The 21,203-nt window shown below is 40.0% G+C and overlaps 1 protein-coding gene across 12 annotated transcripts in view; it reads right to left on the bottom strand.

The window, feature by feature from the left end:
* Positions 1-21,203, bottom strand: part of FOXP1 (forkhead box P1) — a 599,574-nt gene that overhangs the window by 358,893 nt on the left and 219,478 nt on the right. For 10 of the 12 annotated variants that reach the window (XM_082346185.1, XM_082346181.1, XM_082346180.1 and 7 more), the window contains one exon: positions 17,912-18,007. The exons of the other annotated variants lie outside the window; for them this stretch is intronic. The gene's annotated coding sequence lies outside the window, so the exon portion shown is untranslated. The remainder of the gene's footprint in view (positions 1-17,911; positions 18,008-21,203) is intronic. 12 annotated transcript variants of the gene reach the window in all.

Raw genomic sequence — 21,203 nt, 5'->3', positions numbered from 1 at the left:
CTAAGACTCCATGAGGATTCTTCTCTCCCGTTTGTTAACTCCTCCATGTGTCAGTATCTCACTCTTTCTTAAGTACCACTCTTACTTTCAATTAGTTATTTAAGATCATTTAAAAATTTGGCTCTAATCTTGTGAGCTATGTCTGTCTGCTTTCAAAATCAGTCCCTCATTACAGTGTTAAGGTTCCTACTGGGCTCAAATTAGCAAGATTTTCTGTTTACTTCATATTTGTGAACCAGGAACGCAGGTAACAGTATGGTGCTAGAGTAGTTAGCTGACAGCTGTTGGGAAACCCAGCAGGTAAGGAGGTCACACGTGGAAACAAAACGACAAAGACAATAATTCCTTTCTCAGAGAAAGTTCAGATACAGAACCACATGGTTTCCTCCACTAACAATCAACTCTATGGACTATTCACAGAGATGACAGGAAAAGAAAATGGTTTTTAACTTAAATGTAAAATCTCTTCTGAAAAACCATATTCATTCATAGGGAATTTAAAATCACCGCTAAACTACTTCATCGCTCATGGATAAACACCGAAATGTGGATAAGGATAATAAAATGGCTAAAGAAATAAAGAAATGAAACAGAAATGACTTTTAAGATTTTTATTCAGTGAAAATGACCTATTTATGTCTAAATGTATGGGTGTGTGTACACATGTGAGTATTACCCCACCCCCTGCTTTCCCACTGACATATGTCTAGAACAAATGTATAGTACTGCTGAAAAGAGAAAAATTAAATATTTGGCCATAATACTGTTAGCAAAAACAATCACTCAGTAGTATCACTGACTAAGTAGAAGCTGTATATGCATTTCTGCCGAAACTAGGCAGTTCTAACTCTTTGATTAGTCCTAATACAGTGAGTGCAGGGAGCTGTGTGATAGATACTAAGTAAATGTAGCATAAACTACTTGTGCCCAAATTGGTTTATTTCACATTTCTGTATTTGGGGGGAAAAGCAATTTCTGTATGACAGATGCACCTGCAGTTTGCCATGTGACCTACACACAGAAAGGGCTACAGAATCATAGGTTTAGCAACAACGAGAAAATTGCATTTTATTCTTTTTTGCTAAAAAAAGCATATTTTTGCCATGGAACATGTTTGTATTGAGTTAGTCCATGTCTACCCAGAGTAAGTGAAGAATAGAAATGCAACACTGATTTACATCTGGGTAAGTCAAAGCCCCCGTCAACCTGCTACCCGAGACAATGTTGGTTTGGCCTCAGTTGGACCCTACTGGTCGCCTACAGTAATAAAATGCATGGGATAAAAAAGCCATCCATCCTTCACTTCTCTTTACCAATGTAAGTGTGGCCTAAATGTCTCCATCAGTGTCAGAAAGTTGCCCCATTATAAAACTAAGCTTTTTCATCAGTGTGTGTAATTTTTAAACCCTAAGACTGAATGAAGTCCTGCAAGTAGGTGACACAACAAGAATGCTCTCTTTTTAAGAAAGTCTTCACCTAAAAACAGAGTCCTGAAATACATGAAGCAAAAACTAACAGAACTGAAGTGAGAAACAGACAATTCAACACTAGTAGTTGGAGACTTCAATACCCTACTGACAATAACGGACAGAACTAGGCAGAAGATCAACAAGAAAACAGAAGACATGAACAACGCTAAGAATCAAATAGACCTAGCAGATATCTATAGAAAGTCCCACCCATCAACAACAACAGAATAGGCACTCTTCTCAAGCACACATGGGACATTCTCCAGGACAAATCATACATAGGCTAGGCCATAAAACAGACCTCAATAAATTTCAAAGGATTGAAATAAAACAAAGTACGTGCTCCAATTACAACGGAATGGATTGGAAACCAGTAATAAAAAGAAATTTAGAAAACTCACAAATGTGGAAATTAAACAACATATGCCTAAATAACCCATGGGAAAAAAGAAACCACAAAATAAATTAGAAAATACTTGGAGATGAATGAAAATAAAGACATAACATACCAAAACTTACAAGATACAGGTAAAGCAGTGCTCAGAGGGAAATTTATAGCTGTAAACACCTATGTTAAAAAAGAAGAAAGATCTCAAATACTTATTTGAGTTAATCAACTGGTTAAATCCACCAATATTTTCTGGAACTTGATTCTCCAGTCCTAAGACTAAGCAACAATAGATAACTAATAAGAACCTGCTGTATAAAAATTTTTTTAAAAAGAAAAAGAAAAAAAAAAGACTAAGCAACTTTCACAGCAATCATTTTTAACTCAGTCAAGATACAGCTTTGAAGTTGTGTCATACAGAATGTCACAAAGTTACTTATACGTGGAAGTTTTTGGTAGAACACGATTCTCTTCTCAGTAATTTCCTAAATGAAGAAACTGAGATCACGTAACAAGTTAGCAGAAGATATAGCTTTAAAACTTCGCTTTTCTGAATTTCACTCTAGTAGTTTTTCGGCTGCAAAAATAATTAGCCTTGTGAATGTAAGTTTTCCATGGCTTAAGATATTTACATGCTGTAAGCTGGTAAATTTTTGGCTTACTATTGCCATTCTCATTTCTAGATGTCCATATGCATTTCCATGTACACATCAGGAATTACAAATCTACTCTGAAACTCATCAAAAGTGTCAGACCACCTCTCCTCAACAAAGCATTTACTGAAAGATTCCAATGACAAGATAAATGATCTCCACTGTCTCTATCGAGATCAGAGTGGATGACTTTGGGATTGGGGGAGGGAAAGGAGGAATGCGATAAGGAAGCAAGAAAGGCAAGGATAAATTCTGGCTCCTAAAACTACACTGAGTTATGGGAGACCACACAATATGGTCTGGGTAACCTGAAACTCTTAACCTAGAAAGATAGTGGAGCAAAGGCCATCTTCTTGCTGGTCAAACGATCTATGAAGACATAACAGTGAATAATCTGGATTTCAAAAGCAAAGAGACCTTGACTCAAGTGTAAAATCTGCCATTCTGAAAAAAAATTTATTTTGAATTAATCATAGACTTATAGGAAGTTGCAAATATAGTACCGAGTCCTATATACCCTTCACCTAGCTTCCCCCAATGATGACCTTTTACATAGCTGTAATATAATATCAGAACAAGGAAAATGGCACTGGTATATTGCTGTTAACCAGACTCTAGAATTTATTTACTTTCATTTACTTTTTTCGTAACCCCAGGCAATTTAACGTAGCTAACCTCTTTGATCTGCAGTTTACTTATCTGAGACACGAAGGTAATAAGAGTAGCTATTTCAAAGTATTCATAAGGATTTAGTAAGTTAGTGCTAGCATATTACAGTAGTAGCTGACAAACAGTAAAAACGTGATAAATGTTCAGATTATAATTATTAAACAAGACTTCTGGGATTTCTAGTTCTGCTCTGACATATTCCTTGAAGCTTTTCTTACTACCCACTAATATAGAGATGGCATCTGCCACCGTTTATAGCTTGACTAAACTCAAAGGACAAAAAAACACTGGAAAAATAACAGAACGTAGCCTACTCTAAAGCTTAAAAGGAACTCTAACTCAAATTCCTTTTTGTGTGTGCCCATATCCTGATTTTTTGAAACTTCATTTTTCCAACAGTGAAATGACTCAGGTACTACTGAAACCTTTTTTGAAACCTTTGAGGGGAAAAGCAGTGGACTAACGAATTAAAATAGCTGAACCTTAAACCAACATCTAAGAATTATCTATTTTAAATGGCTTTGCTTCCCTGTTTCGGGGGTGAGGGGTAGGTTTGGAATTTTTTTCTAACGTACGTTTTTAAATCTTAATAAGACGTTTATTTTAATCAAACAGATTGAACACAAGCCTGGGTCCACCACGCTACAGTTTCCAAACCTATCTGTGTCAACACTCAGGGACGTAGGGCTCTTTAAGAAGTGGGCTCTTTATTAGGTCATGACTAGGCTTCTGTTTGGAGGCACTTTTTGTATACGTGAGAAAGAAGTGCACATATAAACAGTCAGTTCCAGGCACAATCAAGGCTCCCCAGTCTGGGGGCTATCTCTGCTCCTGTCAACCATTTGTGCGAGCCCAACCAAAATCCCTCTGGCTTTGGCACTGCTGACATATGCCAGGGCCCACAATGCTCCTGGGCCCTACCTCCTTCACAGCTTTATCTTAAGGACACGAGTGTTTAATTTACAATGAGGAAAGAAGAACTTTGCTGGATGTTCCCCCAGCTTTGAAATTTTCAAACCTTGAGAATGGATGAAACTGAAATTTTTAAGATTTTTTTTTTTGGGGTTCTTTCTCTTTTTTTTTTCCTACTCTTTTTTCTTTTTGCAAATTAGCTGCATTTTCAAAACCTGCCACCCACAAACAGTCTGAAACACTGAAGTGTCTGCTCTGTTTCTATCAACAGACATTATTTGGAATCACTTAAAAGGACAAATAATATGTCCACTAATCAGCCAAACAGCTAGAGCAGACATCTTTGGTTCATGTGAATGCTCAGATGTCTCTTCCATGCTCCTAAAGTCAGACCAAACAAGAATCCTATTTGGCTGGCTTTGGCACTGGTTTCAGATTAGGGCAAGCATCTCAAACCAAGTCATCTCCAAGGGAATCACTTAGGGTTAACTAAGATCGTAGGAAATTAATTTCACAAATACAAGACTTGATCTATTCCAACTACCACATACATCAATTAACTAACCTATAAGCCTTGGTTTTCTAATCTCAAGATTTACTTTTAACTGGATCAAAGAAAAGACTTGGGGATGTGAGGAAGCAACTTTTTTTATTTTATAAATTATACCAGAATGATCAAAACCTGGTTTCCTACCTGAATTAAAAAGAAGATGTCTTTACCTCTGTGGACCACTGTCCTCTGTCCAGTTCTAACTCCCTTTTTCTCGACATGAACATATGTTTCCCTTAAAATTACTTCTTTTTTCCTACCCTGGTGTTATGCAAGATCCCTGCTTATTTTGGCGATGGAGACAAAATAAGAAGAGCCACCCAGAGTTCTCCATTCCAAAGGGAGGAGCTTCCCAAGAAAAGCAAAGTTGTGCTGTTGTATTTCCTTTCAGCATTGCTGAAGAGCAAGAGGCATTCTTCAAAGCGGAAATCAGGACAAATGAGGGGGCTGCTTCTGAAATACCTATTAGAACCATGAATGGCAGGTGTAGGCAGGGACCATCTAAAGGTTCATGATCACTTAGTGCTTGTAAAAAAAAAAAAAAAAAAAAGGAATTGGCAAGAAAAAGAAATATAAGAAGTGAGATGGTTAAGTACACCCAACATGCAGTAAGAAAAGACACCTTTCAAACAAAAAATATGAGACAAAGAGATGCCTTTTATTTCAGAGAGAGCCCAGGAAAATCCAAACTCTCAGATGGAGAAGGCGAACCTTGCCTTTATCTCTACTCTCAAAATCCTCACAAAAATGGCCATCAGACCTAGGTGAAAGGCTGTGAAATTAAGGAGGAGCCAGCATGCTCCTACAAGAAAAACAAAGAGAGCCTTGCATATAGGATATTGGTTTCAATGAGGAAGGGTGGACGCCAAAAACAGTATAAGAATTAAGTGCTCACATAATAGATCACTGTTTGAGGGAGGCGCTCCTGCAGATGCTGGAGTGACCTAAGCCTCACACTTGGAAAGGTTGTGTGACTGGAGCCATGATATATAAAGTAAGACCCAAGTGCCAAAGTTCTGATTGAGCCAAGCAAACGTGGCTGTTTTTGTTGGGTGGAAGAGGCATTTTTTTTTTTTTCCACGGAGCAAAGAATATTACGGTAAACATCTGCTAACCATGACCACAGAAGGGGTGGTTGTTTTCATCCAGGGTCATTTTAAAGGAATAAATGTAATTAATAAAACCACCGAGTCATAGTACCCAACCTTCCAATAAGGCTGCTTGCTTCTGCCCACAGACCTATTTATTAAAGAAGCACTTAATTGAGAAAGTTCCCTGACATTGCCATTAAGACTTCTTGGGGACCACTGATGTGGGGTAAGAATGTTCTGTCTTAAGGGATACTTGAAAATACAACTGGGACTTCCCTGGCGGTCCAGTGGTTAAGACTCCGTGCTTCCAGTGTAGCGGGTATGGGTTCGATCCCTGCTAGGGGAACTAAGATTCCACATGCCACACGGCACAGCCAAAAAAACAAGACAACTGGACTTCACTTCTTATCTCATTCCTTAGGGAGTTGTTTTCCAGAAGGTCCTCTATTGGCAAATTATTATTATAATACATGTATTATTTAGGTATCTGAAGCCCCATTAAAAGAAAGAAATTAATGTTCCAATGGGTTTACCTCACACATAAAAGTCCCCGAGGATGTCTCTCTGTCAAACTATGTCTTTTGAAAATGACTAAAAATTCATATACTCCAGAATGGTTTGGGTTTTTAAAAATTCCTTATTTGGTTCGTTCTTTTGGAAGGAATGGGGAGGTAGGGAAACTGAATTATTCAGGCTGACTGTCATTCAAATCTGTCAAACTAGAGCTCAAAACATCACTTTACCTTTGAACAACCAGCCACAAGCCCCTCCAAAATGAGCGTCACCTATAATTATTACTAAATGTTCCCAATTAAGAGAAAATAATCAAATTCATAAAAACCCAACTTCCATTTTGAGTTAAGCAAAGTTCTGCTTTATCTACAAAGTCAGAGGGTCTTCTAGCCTTAAAAAAGCCAGTTTTGCATAAACTAGATGCTTTCACTGAATCAAGTTAAAGAACTAAGGTTTCCTATTTCTGACCTGTGGTCACCTCAATATGACCAATCAACAAGATACTAAGTTCACTGAGTGTAAAAAACATTTTCTCTTTCTAGCTCTACTTCCCATGGAACTAGAACACAGCAATTCATAACAGTCAGACTTCAGTAAGCTTATTGAAAAAATAAATATTAACTTCATCAGCCCCACTTACTCTCATGGTTGCAGTATCGGACAGGGTCCCTGCTGTTGGACCGGCTCTAGGAGTAGCCTGGGAGCGTGGGATGGGAGACTGTCAGTGTTCCAACTTTTCCACCAATCAGTGTTCAACAAATACCTATTCAGCACCTCCTAGGTGCCTGTTACAGAGTTCAGTGTGTGTGTGCGCATGCGTGCACATGTAGGTGTGTGCGAAAGCAGGGAGGGAGTGAAGGGTGACGTGCTGTCTTCTGAATGCTACTGACACCTCATAGAACTGTTAGGGGAAACTAACACAAATTTCAGGGTTCACTGAATGTGGAAAATTATTCTTGTGTTTACTTGTTTGTTCATTATCCGCAAGGCTCAGCGTTCTGTGCTAAGAAGGAAGGCAGGCAGAGATGGAGATGGAGTAAGCAAGCAAGGTTTTGATACTCCAACTGCCCTTAGGTGATGAGGAGCCATTCAACAAGACAGAGAAAGGACTACAAAGGCCCAATCGTATTTAATAACTGCCAATGCCTTCAGCTGTGAAAGAGAGCAAGCCTTAATGTAACCCACTAATTCCACCCCCCAACACAGTCAAGACTCATTTCCACAAGTAAGTCCAGTAACAGAGGCCACTGTGGTCAGAACTGGAATATAACCATGTGTCGTGTCGCTACACTAAATTGTGCTTAAATAAAAATGCAATGCATCCATCCTATTTGTACAATAGAGGGATTAAATCAGCTATAATTTTCAAGCTTTAAAAGAAAATTCCAAGCTTTTAAGTCTATTCCTAGTGAAAGATAATGTGACAAATGTCATAATAAAAAAATAACTTAGGAGGAAATAATTCTTTATCCTTTTAAAATTTTCCTTATGAAATGCATCATTTTACCCTAATGCATTTCAACATACTTATCCCTAAATGTAAATTTGTTTTGATAAAATGAAGAGCATTTTAATCCAAATTGCACAGTGATGCTTCTACACTGATCTGTTATAACTTAGTAATCAGAGTTAACAGACTGCCTAATTAACCAAGTCATCATTTGCCAAGATCCAAATATGGGATGAATTGTGGGCCAAGGAGAAAATATGATGGACATGAAAATTATTAATTCAGGGAAGCATTAAAAGCATGTGGAGTTAAAGTTCTTTGCTAAATCTTACCATCGTTAATATCCTTAATTTTTATAATAGAAGTAATATGTGAAAATAAAAAAATATATTACATTCAGGGTATATGGAAAAACATTTTTGGATCAACTAGTTATTAGTCACTGATACAATAAATTACTTTTTCAAGCCTTTGACAACCTATGGGGTAAAAATCACAGACACCCTCTGACAGTAAGTAACATCCATTAAGTGCTTCCTAGGTGCTACCATCATGATCAGTGTTTCATATGGGTCAATATGTTTATTCTCCATATAAACCCTAACCCTTGGGAAGGTACTATGTTTATCTTCAGGTAACATTCAAAAACTGAAGTTCAGAATATTTTTTTTTTACCCACAAGAATGTATGAATTAACAAACAATATCCGATCCTTTCAAAATTCTTAGAGAAGTGTTATTAGAAATTCTATAATTTAACTCACCAAAACTTTACCCATGGAAGCTTTATTCATTCATTTGTTATGTACTTATTAGTGGGAGAAAGGCAATCGGGGTAACTTGAAAAATGCCATGTGGCTAGCCTGGACAGAAATCCTTCATCAGCAGCTATTTCCCATCAGTAACATCACTGGTATGGCCTAAAAGACATGTATATTTTAACTGGGCTAAGATATTTTATAAGCCGTTTTCCCTAGGTAATCCAAATCCAAGTCCAAATGTACGGTTTAATTCTAGAAGAGACAGTAAGTCCACCAATCTGATCATTTTTCCCTTGGCTACTTGGTAACTCCTATTCATCCTTAGGGGTCCCAGCCAGATCTCACTGCTTCTGGGAGGGCTTCCCATCTCCCACCTCCAGTGCCTCCTCTCCAACCTCATATACACCTGTACAATCTATCAGTATTCCTGTAGCTTCTCTATCACTGTATTATAATCGACCTTTCTGTCTACCTTGTAGATGTAAGTATGTTGATATCAAAGACCTCGCTTTAGGACCTACGACAGTGACAGATGGTTGGCGGATGGCTGGACAGAAGGACAGATAGAAGGAGTACAGCAATGAATGAAGCCCAGGCTCCTTGAGGACAGAGGCATGGTAGTATTTTTGAGGCAAAACCCACTTCATCGATGTAAATGTCACTGGAGATGTCCAAGTATTAGGCACAGAACTTAATGGGGAACATCTCAGATGACACTCAATCCTGGATAGCTGGGCTATATGATATTTAAAGGTTCCTGCCAACTCTGTAATCCTATATCTTTACTGTGCATCAAGTACAGTGCCTTTCTGAGCGATCCTGGATCCTGGACCAGGAAAAAAGATAGTTATAAAGGATATGATTGGGACAACTGGATGAAATTTGAATAGGGACTGAGGTTTGGACTATATTTTATTAATATTGTATCAATATTACCTCATTGTACTGTGGTTATGTAAGAGAATGTCCTTGTTCCTAGAGAAAAAAAAGCCTGATTTATTTAGGAATAAAAGGGTATGACATCTGCAATCAACTCTCAAATGGTTTTGAAAATAATTATGTATAAGTATAGATATATGTGTGTATGTGTATTATATAGGTAGATCGATAAGAAATGATAAAGCCAAGGAGCAAAATGTTGAATCTAAGCAAAGGGTTGCTTTTGGGGAGTTCCTTGACTATTCTTGCAACTTCTCCGTAAGTTTTAAATTATTACAAAATTAAAAGGTGCCTGTGCTTCAAAAAACAAAAAAAAGTACAGTGCCTTATAGGATATATATGCGCACTCTACCTTCCTCGAACTCTGTCCCTTTCTTCTGTAACCAGCACCCCTTTCACCCACTTTCCATTGTCTTGCGCAGGTCAAAGGTCATTCACCTCTCTTGAGACGAGCATGTGACCCACGCCAGGCTACCCACTGCTTCACTCCTCCCCCCCACCCAGCCTTGCTCCAACCCCAGAAACTGTTTCAGTGATAGGCACATGGCACACAAGGGACCAGTCACAGAACCAGGAAGATCCAAATTCTATGAGAGCTGCTAGAACTTATAAACAAAGATTCCTTTCTGCTGGAGTTGCTACAAAAGCAGAGTGATGAATGGTTATATTGCAACGAACTGGTCAACAACTCCATGAATGAATCCAACAGAGAGCATTGCACGAGACTTGAGACCAAGACTTAACAGCGTGATCGGAACCCCCCAACTCCAGATGCTCCTGAAGCTCATTCTACCAGCCAACTTTTCAGCATCATGAGCCAATTAATTCCTCTTTATGCCTAAACTGGTCCCAAGTCACCCAAGAGACCTAACAAATGGTGGGCTCAGTATTTGAAGGCACAGACACATTAAAAATGGTCTGCTGTTGTGTTAACAAGGAGATACAGACAATTCCAATCCCTGGAGTAAAAACTGCTTATTCGTTGGTCTTTTGCAACTGGCTTTTCTATATTTTTTTCAAGCCTGATATTTTACTATGTTTTTAAAAACCTATTACCTGTTATTTTTGAATGTCAAAGTCCTTGGCATACAGCTTATGAATCTGGAATTCCATTGACCAAGTAACCAAAGATCTTCTAACTTTGCTACCCAGTGTTACCTGTAAGTACCCAGATCTTCACTTTGGTAAATAAAAAGCCTTGCAGGTGAATGTATCTCAAGAACTAAACCAGCTTGCTGGGAAAATGCCCCAGGTACAGGACTGCTGCTTTGGGAAGGGGACCCTCTCGCCTGCCACACTTTTCGACACAGGTGATTGAGCGGAACAGATCAATCGTTGAGTAGTCAGAGGCTAACACGAACTAAAATGAGGGCTGCAGAGATGAGGTTAATTAGAATAATGTACCAGAGAAAAATGACTCAAAGATCTAGAGAAAACGTCTTAACAGGCACGTCCAACTAGAGACCGAAGAACGCCAATTAAGTGGCTGTCCTTGTCCTGAATCACATCGGGACTTACTTTTATTTCCCAAAGCTCCTGTACTAGCAAAAAGAATTAAAGCATTTGAAAAAGGCTACTAAGATCAAACAGAGCTGGCTAGATGGCACTGAAGTATAAAGTCTCAACACGCAGCGTACAAGCAGCCCCAGAGTGAAAAATGTATGTTCAAACAAAACCATGCTTGCAAATCAACACCCTAGGAAGATGCTTACATGGTGAAAACAGTATGGTGCAGTGGTTAGGAGCCATGGCACCAGAGCAAGAGTGGTTGGGTTTGAATCCCAGCTCTACTTTTAATGAGCAGAGAAGTGTGAGGGAATCATTTCACCTCACTGAGCCTCAGTTTCCTCACCTATAAAATGGACTTTTTTGAATCATACCCATCTCATAGAGTTGTTGTGAGCTAATATGTAAACTCCCACTAAAGGCAGCTATTACAGGGTAGACTTTTCACAACTAGAGTGTTTCTATTCACCGCTGGTTTTGGGAATTTCTCAGGATTAGGTTTTTCATAGGTTTTAAAAATTCTACTCTTCTCTCTCATTACTTGCAAGGGAGAAGGGGGAAACTACACACACAAGGATTGGTGGTAACATGAAATGCAAGTTCTTCTAGGCATATACAACTATAGAAAACCATATGCATGCTTTTCTAGTAGAATTTTTTAAAAAATTATCATGTTTACGAAGTGGGCTGGAAGTGAAGGAATGGATTTGTGTCACCGGTAACAAATGATCTGGGACAGAAACGGACAAAGACTAGGCACGGCCTCTCTCGATGTGAACACCCAGGGTAAAGGTTGACTGATGGTCCCTAAGAAGTGGCAATGAGAGATTCAAGCCCCAGCACATCATAACCAGACTCACCTGGCCCTGAGAGGCGCACTGAATGCAGCAACATTTCGAAACATCAGAGAAAACCCCTTGGAACGTTCCTAATCTTTCCCGCTGATGCTCAGGCATCAGGATATTGAGAAGACGGCTGCATGGGTGGTGATCCAGGTTGTCAGGCTTCCCGTGTAAACGACACGAATCAAGTCTCGCATTACACGGATCTGTTTCCCCTTTCGTGATTATTGTTTTCGTTTCTGAAATGGTATTTGGAGACAGGGGTGTTGCATGTTTTTTATAGATGGAAAAAAAGCTGGGTCTTTGCCACTCCGAGGGCTGTTATGAGTCTAATAAAGGTTTTTCCTGAATCGTTTGCTTCACTTAACTCCTACTTATTGAACTTCAGCTTTTTTGCTTCTGAATAGGACATTAGGAACCAAATTTGATGCCCTAAACTGTATTTTACTCATGCTTTTTATTAAGCTTACAGGCTACAAATTATAGATCAACAAAAATTAATGGTAAAAGCCATTTTTTGAATAAATTAATTAATTTATTTATTTTATTTATTTATTTTTGGCTGTGTTGGGTCTTCGTTGCTGCGCGCGGGCTTTCTCTAGTTGCGGCGAGCGGGGGCTACTCTTCGATGCGGTGCGCAGGCTTCTGATTGCGGTGGCTTCTCTTGTTGCGGAGCACGGGCTCCAGGCACGCGGGCTTCAGTAGTTGTGGCTCGCGGGCTCTAGAGCGCAGGCTCAGTAGTTGTGGCGCACGGGCTTAGTTGCTCCGCGGCATGTGGGATCTTCCCGGGCCAGGGCTCCAACCCGTGTCCCCTGCATTGGCAGGCGGATTCTTAACCACTGCGCCATCAGGGAGGCCCCTAAGGGCTCTTTTAATTTCTGAGATAACCCTAGCTCTTCCATAAATCATGTCAATGAGAGTATGTAACTTGATATAGTTCATCTTTTACCACCAAAAGCTGTGGGATAGAGAGAGAGACAAATCCCTCTCTGTGCTTGGGCTTTCACACAGCAAATGCACAACGAACAGCACAGTTCAACCAGGCCCCACCTAACACAACGTAGCAACCATAACAGACCCTCTACCTTAAGCAGGTGAAAGAAATAAAAACTCACAATGAAAGATATTTATATCTACCTCCTTTCAATCCATACAGACTTGAATTTTCTTTCAAAAAAGAGATATGTAAATTTTCAGGACCAATACATCAAGGGTACAATTTTTTAAAAATATTTATTTATTTGGCCGCACTGGGTCTTTAGTTGTGACATGCGGGATCTTTGTTGCCGCCTGTGGGATCTTCTTTTTTTTTTTTTTTTTTTTTAAGTTGTGGCATGCATGCGGGATCTAGCTCCTTGACCATGGATCGAACCCGGGCCCCCTGCATTGGCAGTGCAGAGTCCTAACCTCTGGACCACCAGGGACGTCCCCAATTTTTTTAAAATTAGAATTTCCAGGCAACTTAAAACATGGTCTATTGTGAGGCAGGAGATCAAATGAGCTCTGATTACTTAAGGATGAAACATCTCCCCAGCCAGGCGGCGTAAGGACAGTGCAGGACCTTGAACTCCAAATTCCCAAGGTGTTTTTGCATGTGGGTTGGGCTCCAAACACTGAGCCATCCCAGCATTTGAGGTTTATCACTGGCCTTATCTGAAACAGATCCCTCACATCCAACACTCGACATGCTAACAACAAATATAAAACAGGTCATCCCACTGTTCGCTCATTTTCCACTTTTTAAAGGTAATTCCATGCATGAGATGAGCGAACCTAATAGGGAATCCAGGCTCTTCGCCATCTTTGCCCCCTTTAAAATGAAGATCACAAGAAAGTGCGTTATGGGTTTTGTCAGTGTGCTTCCCAATACCCTTTTGTTGATCTTCCTGAATCAAGAGCATCCTTATTCTGTTCCAGATCCTGTGCAAAGCACCGTACACATAGCATCTCATTTAACCCTTGCACGAACACTACGAGCTTATTTAGGTCATGCTATTTCCCCTGCCTCAGTTAAGTAAACTGAGGACCAAAGAGAGAAAGTCATTTGTCCAAGAACAAACAGCCAGGGAATGAGAGTGCTGGGATTTGGGCTTGGAATCCAACATCCTTAATTAACTTATACCACCCACCATAAGCTTTAGAACCAAAAGGCAAATGATTCTGTCTTCATGGGGAAGTTGATGATGTATAACCTTTTCCGGATGGGACACACAGAGTATCAAAGACTTGTACAAGGTAGAGAGGAAGCTTTCCAGAGAAAAACCCAAGGGCAGGATTCTATTCCTATAATAAAGGTGATGTGCATGGTTTTATTTCTTTTCTTACTCTCTCACCCAGATGCAGTCCTCTTAGTACCATGAAATATAGAAATTCACAGGGAAATCCCAAATGTCCTCTGACTGCTTCAACAAATACTGACTGCCAGCCTGCCTACTATTCACTGGGCACTGCCAGCCATGAGGAAGCAACAACACTGATTCAGACAGATCTGCCTCTTGCTTATTACCTGGTTAACAGGTATATTCAGAAAGTGACAGAAGCTGTAGTAAGTGAAACAGACAAGAGGCTTGGGTGGCTAAGAGTTAAAAAGGGGAAGAGGGAAATCATCTTTAATGGGGGTAGTCAGGGAAGCCCACCCCAAGAAGGTGATATTTGAACTGAATAATGAAGGATGAGAAGGGGTTAGCTCTGTGAAGCACAAAAATTGTTCCAGGCAGAGAATCGCATGGTCAAGCAAGATTTTAAGGCATCTGAGCACAGTAACAGTGTCTAAATAAAATATTTGAAACCACAGAGCAAAAATTTAGTTTCCAAGAGTCTCGTGAAAAAGTAAGAGCCACTCCTTCAAGCCACTACTTCCACAGAGTCGACTAATCAACAGACAGCCATGGTCAAGTGGTCGCCAACGCGTCTCAATCTTTGGGACGCGTCGCCAACTGGGGCCGTCCATGAGCACAGCTGACGATCTCTGCCACAGTCACGCGGCAGCTTCTCTGTGCACACGACACTGTTCTTTGAGGGCCAGTCCCAAGAAGACGTGTGGGGACCAGGGGCTGCTTTGCAGACTCAGCACAGAGGCAGGGACCGGGATGAGGCCGGGCAAGACCGACCTCATGTAGCATCAGCCTGCATGAGTGAAACCCTACTGAGTTTCAGATTATCATCAGCAATACCAACCTGAAAGCAGTCAGTGAATTCTGCTTGCCAGGCAGGCCCATTGTCTGAGTAAGTAAAAAAAAAAACGGAAGAAAGAAAGAACTGCTTGCCTCTCAGGGGAAAGCGTCAAAATGGGACCCAGAGATCGAAGTCCTGTTAGCCGGGCTGTCCAGCTGTATACGTGGCTGCAGAGTCCTTGAAGACGGGCATCAAAGACACCTCCCAGGGCTTTACTTAAACTTCCAACAGAATACCAGGCGAGGAGCAATGGATTGTGAAATATACATTGTCTCCCAGTAAAGTAATGACCAGTGAACCAGCCAGAGGATAGTAAAAACTCCTCAAAGACGGGGATTTCCAGCACATCACCAGGGCGCATGGCACAATGCGGACATGTATTACCCACCAGCGACCGTGCTAAGCTCTTTACAGGCATGGTCTCAGTAATCCTTTATAGCAGTCTAGCTCCTCCTATTTGTATCCCCATTTCCCAGATGAGGAGGTCATGGCCCAGAAAGGTTAAGTAACTTACGCACGGTCACTCAACCAGTAAATGGAAAAGGTGGAATGTGAATCTAGGCTGATTTAACTTCAACGCAGACACTCTTACCCACATTGCTATCCTACGTCTACAGCAGGCATTCAAGAAATGTCTGTGAATGCATCGGCTACCATGTTTCATGAGCATCTATCACAGGCTGGTATAGGCAGAGACTGTATTATGAAGCAAAGGGAAGTCTCTTCTGTGGGATGGTAACTTTCACAAGAATAAAGTACAGGCCAATCTGGAATAGAGAAACTGGACAGGAGTGGCTCACTTGTCTCCTCCACCCTCCAAAGTAAGCTTTCAGCAGACATATGGGGAAGAGCAAAGCAGAGATGCGGATTAGACAGCACTGTCCAGTCTCTGAGGGACAGTTCAAAGCCATCAGTGGCAGCCCTCACACATACTGGGAACACCACAGTTGGGTGCGGGCCTGTATGTCCTAGGACCTCACGCTAGTACTCAGGCTTTAACAAAATCTCCCATCCAGAGGAGAGAAAATCCATTCGAAAATTTGGGAGTTTAAATTTTGGTTGATGGTTCTCATGAGACATAAATTTCTTTCTCAGATTTGCCATGGCACTTCTAGTAAGAATATTATGGTCCTAAAATATTTACTGAGATATGTATCTCTGCTGAGAATTGAATAAGCTGAAATTCAAACATGTAAAATTCAAATAAGACGTTATACACACAAACCAATCGAAGAAAGAAGGCATTCATCAAAATAAATAAAAATTAGATATGGAAGAAAAACTGATAGCATGATTTCATATAAGTAACCACAATTGCTGCTCAATAACCATACACTTTTTCTTCATTACTACTAGAACCTGGAATTTATCTGGGACAACAAATTTCTCAAGTCTAAGGATCCAATTCCCAGATGCCCTTATATTAGGGGTGGATAAAGGATGTAAATAGAAGCCACTGAGGAAGACTTCAGGGAAAGTTCTTTAAAGAGGACTTTCTCAGCTGGGAGAACTACTCTTTTTGTTCCTTGTACTTTCGCCTCTTCCTTTCAGGATGTAGAAGCAGTGGCTGGAGAGCCAGCAGCCATAATGTGACCTTGAAAATGAAGCAACACCTAAACAGGCAAGCAGAGCATAAAGACAGAAAGCGCAAATTGCTCTCCCCCAGACATCTTCTATGAGAGAACACACAACTAATTTTTTTAAACTCACATAGGTGCATCTCTGTTACTGGAAAACAATTCTTAAACGATATAAAGACATGAAAACATATCTAAAGACTACCCTACTATTTTTTGTCAGGAAAAAACAAACAAACTAGGAATTCATGAATTGAGATTCTGATTACCCCTCTATTCACCAAGCTGTTTGTTTAAGTATGACTTTCCTTAATTAGTACCACTAGCCCAGGGAAGCATATTTGCTGAACCTGTCTCTATGTTTTGACATGCAAGGCTTGTGAATTTCAAACACACTTGTAGACATCCAAAGCATTATTATTTATTAGGGCCTATTTTAAAGGTGGAAGATCTGAAAACACTCTAGGAATCTGATGATTAAAGGAAATTTAATAGTTCTGTATTGGCATTTGATCTTTAGCCTGCCATCATCTACCCGTATAGCCCTTCATCCGTATTTGATACCAAAGAGGCATTTCAACAGCTTGTCCATCAACTGTAGAATAGAAGGAACGTACAGCCAAACCACATGACTTAGAAAATAAAAGAGCTTTCCCTCACACTCATTTAGCTCATGAAAACCCAATGTGATTAAAAGGGTGAAGGCGGTATATTCCGGTAGGTGAACCATAATAATGGTGTACAACATCCATTACCTTTGTAAGGAGTTTCGAAATTTTCAAAGTGCTTCCCTGTACATTATATCTTGTTTCATCCTTACAACTACAGCCTACTCCTACCTCAATAGAAAGGGCATTATTTTTTTATTCCCATTTCTTCTTGATAAATGGTTTGCTCAATATCAGAGGGATTGCTACCTGGTGAAGTATCCTGATTCCAGGTCATCTGTCCCGTTTTGATGCATTAGATCAGGGTCCACAAACTATGGCCTTTAGGCCACGTATGGCCCACGACCTGTTTTTGCAACTAAAGTTTTATTGGATGCAGTCACGCCCATTTGTTTACCTACAGTCTATGGCTACTTTTGCTACATCAGCAGAGTTGACTAGTTACACAAGAGACTCTATGGTCCATGAAGTTAACAATATTTACCATCTGGCCCTTTAGAGACAAAGTTTGCCAACCCTTCATTAGATCACCCTTCCACAGATATGATCCAAGTTACAAATCCTGCTCCGAAAAGCCATAAAGCTATCGTGGAAGGCAATAAACCTATTCCTGCTGGCTTTGGAACTCATGCTTGATAATGGGGCATTCCATTATCTTCTGAGGGATTACTATATCCAGTATCGTGTCACCTGCAAAGGTGGATGGCAATTTTTAATCGGTACACAATATAAGTGTTGTTTGCCACTCACCCTGAACTTTTAACGTGTCTCACAGCCATAAAAAGTCTGGAGGTCACTGGTTGGGGGCATGCATAATGCCACAGGACTGCAACACACAGAGAGACACTGAAAGCAAAAAGAACAGAAGAGGTTAAGTGAAGCGGCAAACTGCGTTGCCTCAAAAGTAACACATTCACGTAAGCCTTATTGACGCAGTGCTTTTACATTCAATATATAATCATGTATCTGTGTATCTATTTTGTCCTTTCCCTTCTAGAATTAGCATTCCATGTAGCTCATAATTTGAGTTCAGCGTTATAGAATTATAATACAAAGATATTACAGAGCCAAGTAAAACTGCTACTCTTGAAGCCACTGTCATTCACTTAGGAAGTGTGGTTCCTTTAACTTCCAACATTTCTTACTTTTGAGGATAACTTCTAGGAATTACAATGTTATCTCATTCTGAGAAATATGGGTAAGATGATCCCTGAGGCCCAGTGAAGATTTTCCTTTGGGTTTCGGTCTTCAGTCTCTCTCAATGCATTCAGTACAAGCGACCGGAGGAAATATACACGCAAACGTGTACGCACACACACATACATCATCACCTTATTAAAAAAAAAAAAAAAAAAAAAAGACAAGCTATCTCACCTGCCAGGCAAACACAACATCTTACTCCCCAAAGGTTACAATTCTTTTTCCATTGCGTTTCAAATGCAGGAGGCTGTGAAACAGCCCCCTCGTGCAAACAATCAGCCTGTGCATGTGCTCATGTGTGCTGAGGCTATGCGTTTTCATGGCTTAGTTGGGTTACGAGTTATTTACCAAATCTAAGGCCAAGTAAGCTGAAGTTGCTGACAGACAAGTCAGCTCATCCTCAAGCAGTTTCAGGAAGTTTTTGTGAATAGCAGTCAGCAGCAAGGTTTTACATGCCAGGCCTTTAGATCCTTGAGATGATAATGACACCTGTACAGCCCTGAAGATGACAGAAGGGACCCGCTGTGAGATAGGGAAATGGAACTGCAGGATGAACAAAAAGCATGACCTCTTCCCTGTGTGTGTGTTGTTCCCTTGCAAAAGTAAACTCAGACAACACTCCATGAGTGTACGTGTATTCTAAGCTAATCAGACAGAGAAGTTGAAACCAAAAAGGAGATGTATGAAGTTTTATGATTTGAATAGTCGTGTATCTCCGGAAACTACACGGGGTGTCTGTCTACCAGGGCTCAGCAGAGTGTTAAGTGGGTGCCTTCTCTTGATAGGAGATAAACTCAGGACAGATGGGTCCACACTCTGTTTTCTAGGTATCAGGTATCGATGTGAGTGTAAACTGTTTGTCAAATACATTACTGCCTAAGAATCGTCATTCCTACATGAGTTTAACATGCTGTGTTAGCGTTATTCTCCTTCAACAAGGCAGCTTAAGAGCACGATAAGAATGCATCAAAAATATTTTTCCAGGTAATTTCAGTTGGCAAAGTTCAAACTTAATTGGTGACCTCATTAATGAGCAACTGCCACCACAAGAAAGAGGACCCTTGTCATGGACTTATCAGAGCAATGAGATAACGAAGTTAATTATATTGTTTCCAATGGATTTACACTGGCTTCCTTTCAGAGTCTACATTTTCCAAACATTCGTTCTGACACTCCATGTGTATGCTCCTCTTCAGAACCCTATCAGCTGTGGGCTCCTCCAGGAAATGTCGGCAGATCACAGCCCTCACATCAGGGCAAAGTGATCGGAAAACTTTTCTACCCTTTATTATCTACTTGTAAAATGTTATAAGCCTGTAAACTAGTTAATTTATGAGCCGTGTTAATAATTTGCCCACACTTGATCGCAGGTTTCGCAAACACTGGTTTCCAGGGATGTGGGAGGATAATTTGTAGGTCCGGCATCTCTCCTAAGGGGGCACTAACTAATTTGACACAGTAACATGACATTGATGGTGGGACACACTAATGACCACACTCCAGGACGTGGCCGTCAGCCTGTCGTTCCAGTGAAAAGCCAGCTTGCCTTCGCCGCTGCTCGGTACACGATGCTCAACTAATTATTCAGACAGCGACATTAATGAGAGCCCTCGTGTTTATTTTCAACATACTAACCAGCGCTTAGCTTCCATTTGTCGGATATGGTCACTGATTAAACTGTGGCTCATGAATAGTAAATCTGAACTCGAATACAACAAAGGAGTACCCGAGAAAAAAATGAGGAACAACTGATTGGAAAACCATCCTTGTCAACTTGTTTTCGGTCTCAAATTTCGTCAAGGACAAAGTGACAGGTGGTAGGAAATGCTGTGAATACCAAGAAAAGTGAAAGGGATATTTTTAATCACCTATGGCCATATACAATCTTGACTCTTGACCAAGAGCAACTTATATCTCAAATAAACTTCACCAACTTTATGGTACTGAATGAAGATTTCTTTTGAAGCTAGTTTTTCCATGGAATGACCAAAAGGTTTGTTTGCTTTAGTGTGCTTTTTCAATCTTACAAAAGTTTGATCTTTGATGAGATTGTCTCAAATATGATCTTCACAAACATCACTGAACGCAACTGTGTTTTTTCCAAATCTATTGCAAATCTGTACTACTGAGGGTCTTTTTAAAAATTTCTTTAATATGCTCTTATATGTCTTGTTTCTAGTCTGCTAAACCTTGCAATCAAGTTCTTTCTACTTTAAATTAAATTTCTATTTTGGTATGATAAATTTTGTCCTTCATTTAATGGTGATTATAATCCTAAAATATTCATATAATCATAATTTAAAATGAATAACTTAAAAAAGGTGTGCTTAGATCCATGAGAGGTATTAAAAAATTGAAAATGGTCCTGATGTGGTTCATTGTAAGAGGTGCACTTTGAATCAAATAACAATGGTAGTATTTCAACAAACGTCCTATCTGCCCTCGTGGATAAAAATTCCACTCAATACTGTGTATGACTTCTGCTTTTACAGAATAGCAAAATAAATCTGAGTCCACGTAGACCACTTTGGGAATGAAAATGTCACTGAATGCAACATTTCTTAAGTATGTATCTCTAAACTTACTCTATGATAGATCTGTGATTTTAGAATGCCAAAGTATGTAAATGGCACACAACATGTGGGAAGCAGATTCAGATCACAGGCTAATTTTTAAAATATATTTAAACAAGTATACAGATTAATTGTCTCTACCCAGCATTACTGTCTCCAAATGTTATTTACATGGGTAACTGTTAAAGACAGGTTCTCAGATTATTGGCATCTCTGTGCCATTTATGCCTGGTAAGCGTGTATTCTCCATAATAACCCAAGAAGATGTG

This window comes from Balaenoptera borealis (genome assembly GCF_965194805.1).
Source record: "Balaenoptera borealis genome assembly, chromosome: 12".
In the NCBI taxonomy this organism is placed as follows: domain Eukaryota; kingdom Metazoa; phylum Chordata; class Mammalia; order Artiodactyla; family Balaenopteridae; genus Balaenoptera; species Balaenoptera borealis.
The sequence above is the reverse complement of the archived record's forward strand: the minus strand, read 5'-3'. Positions and strand labels throughout refer to the sequence as shown.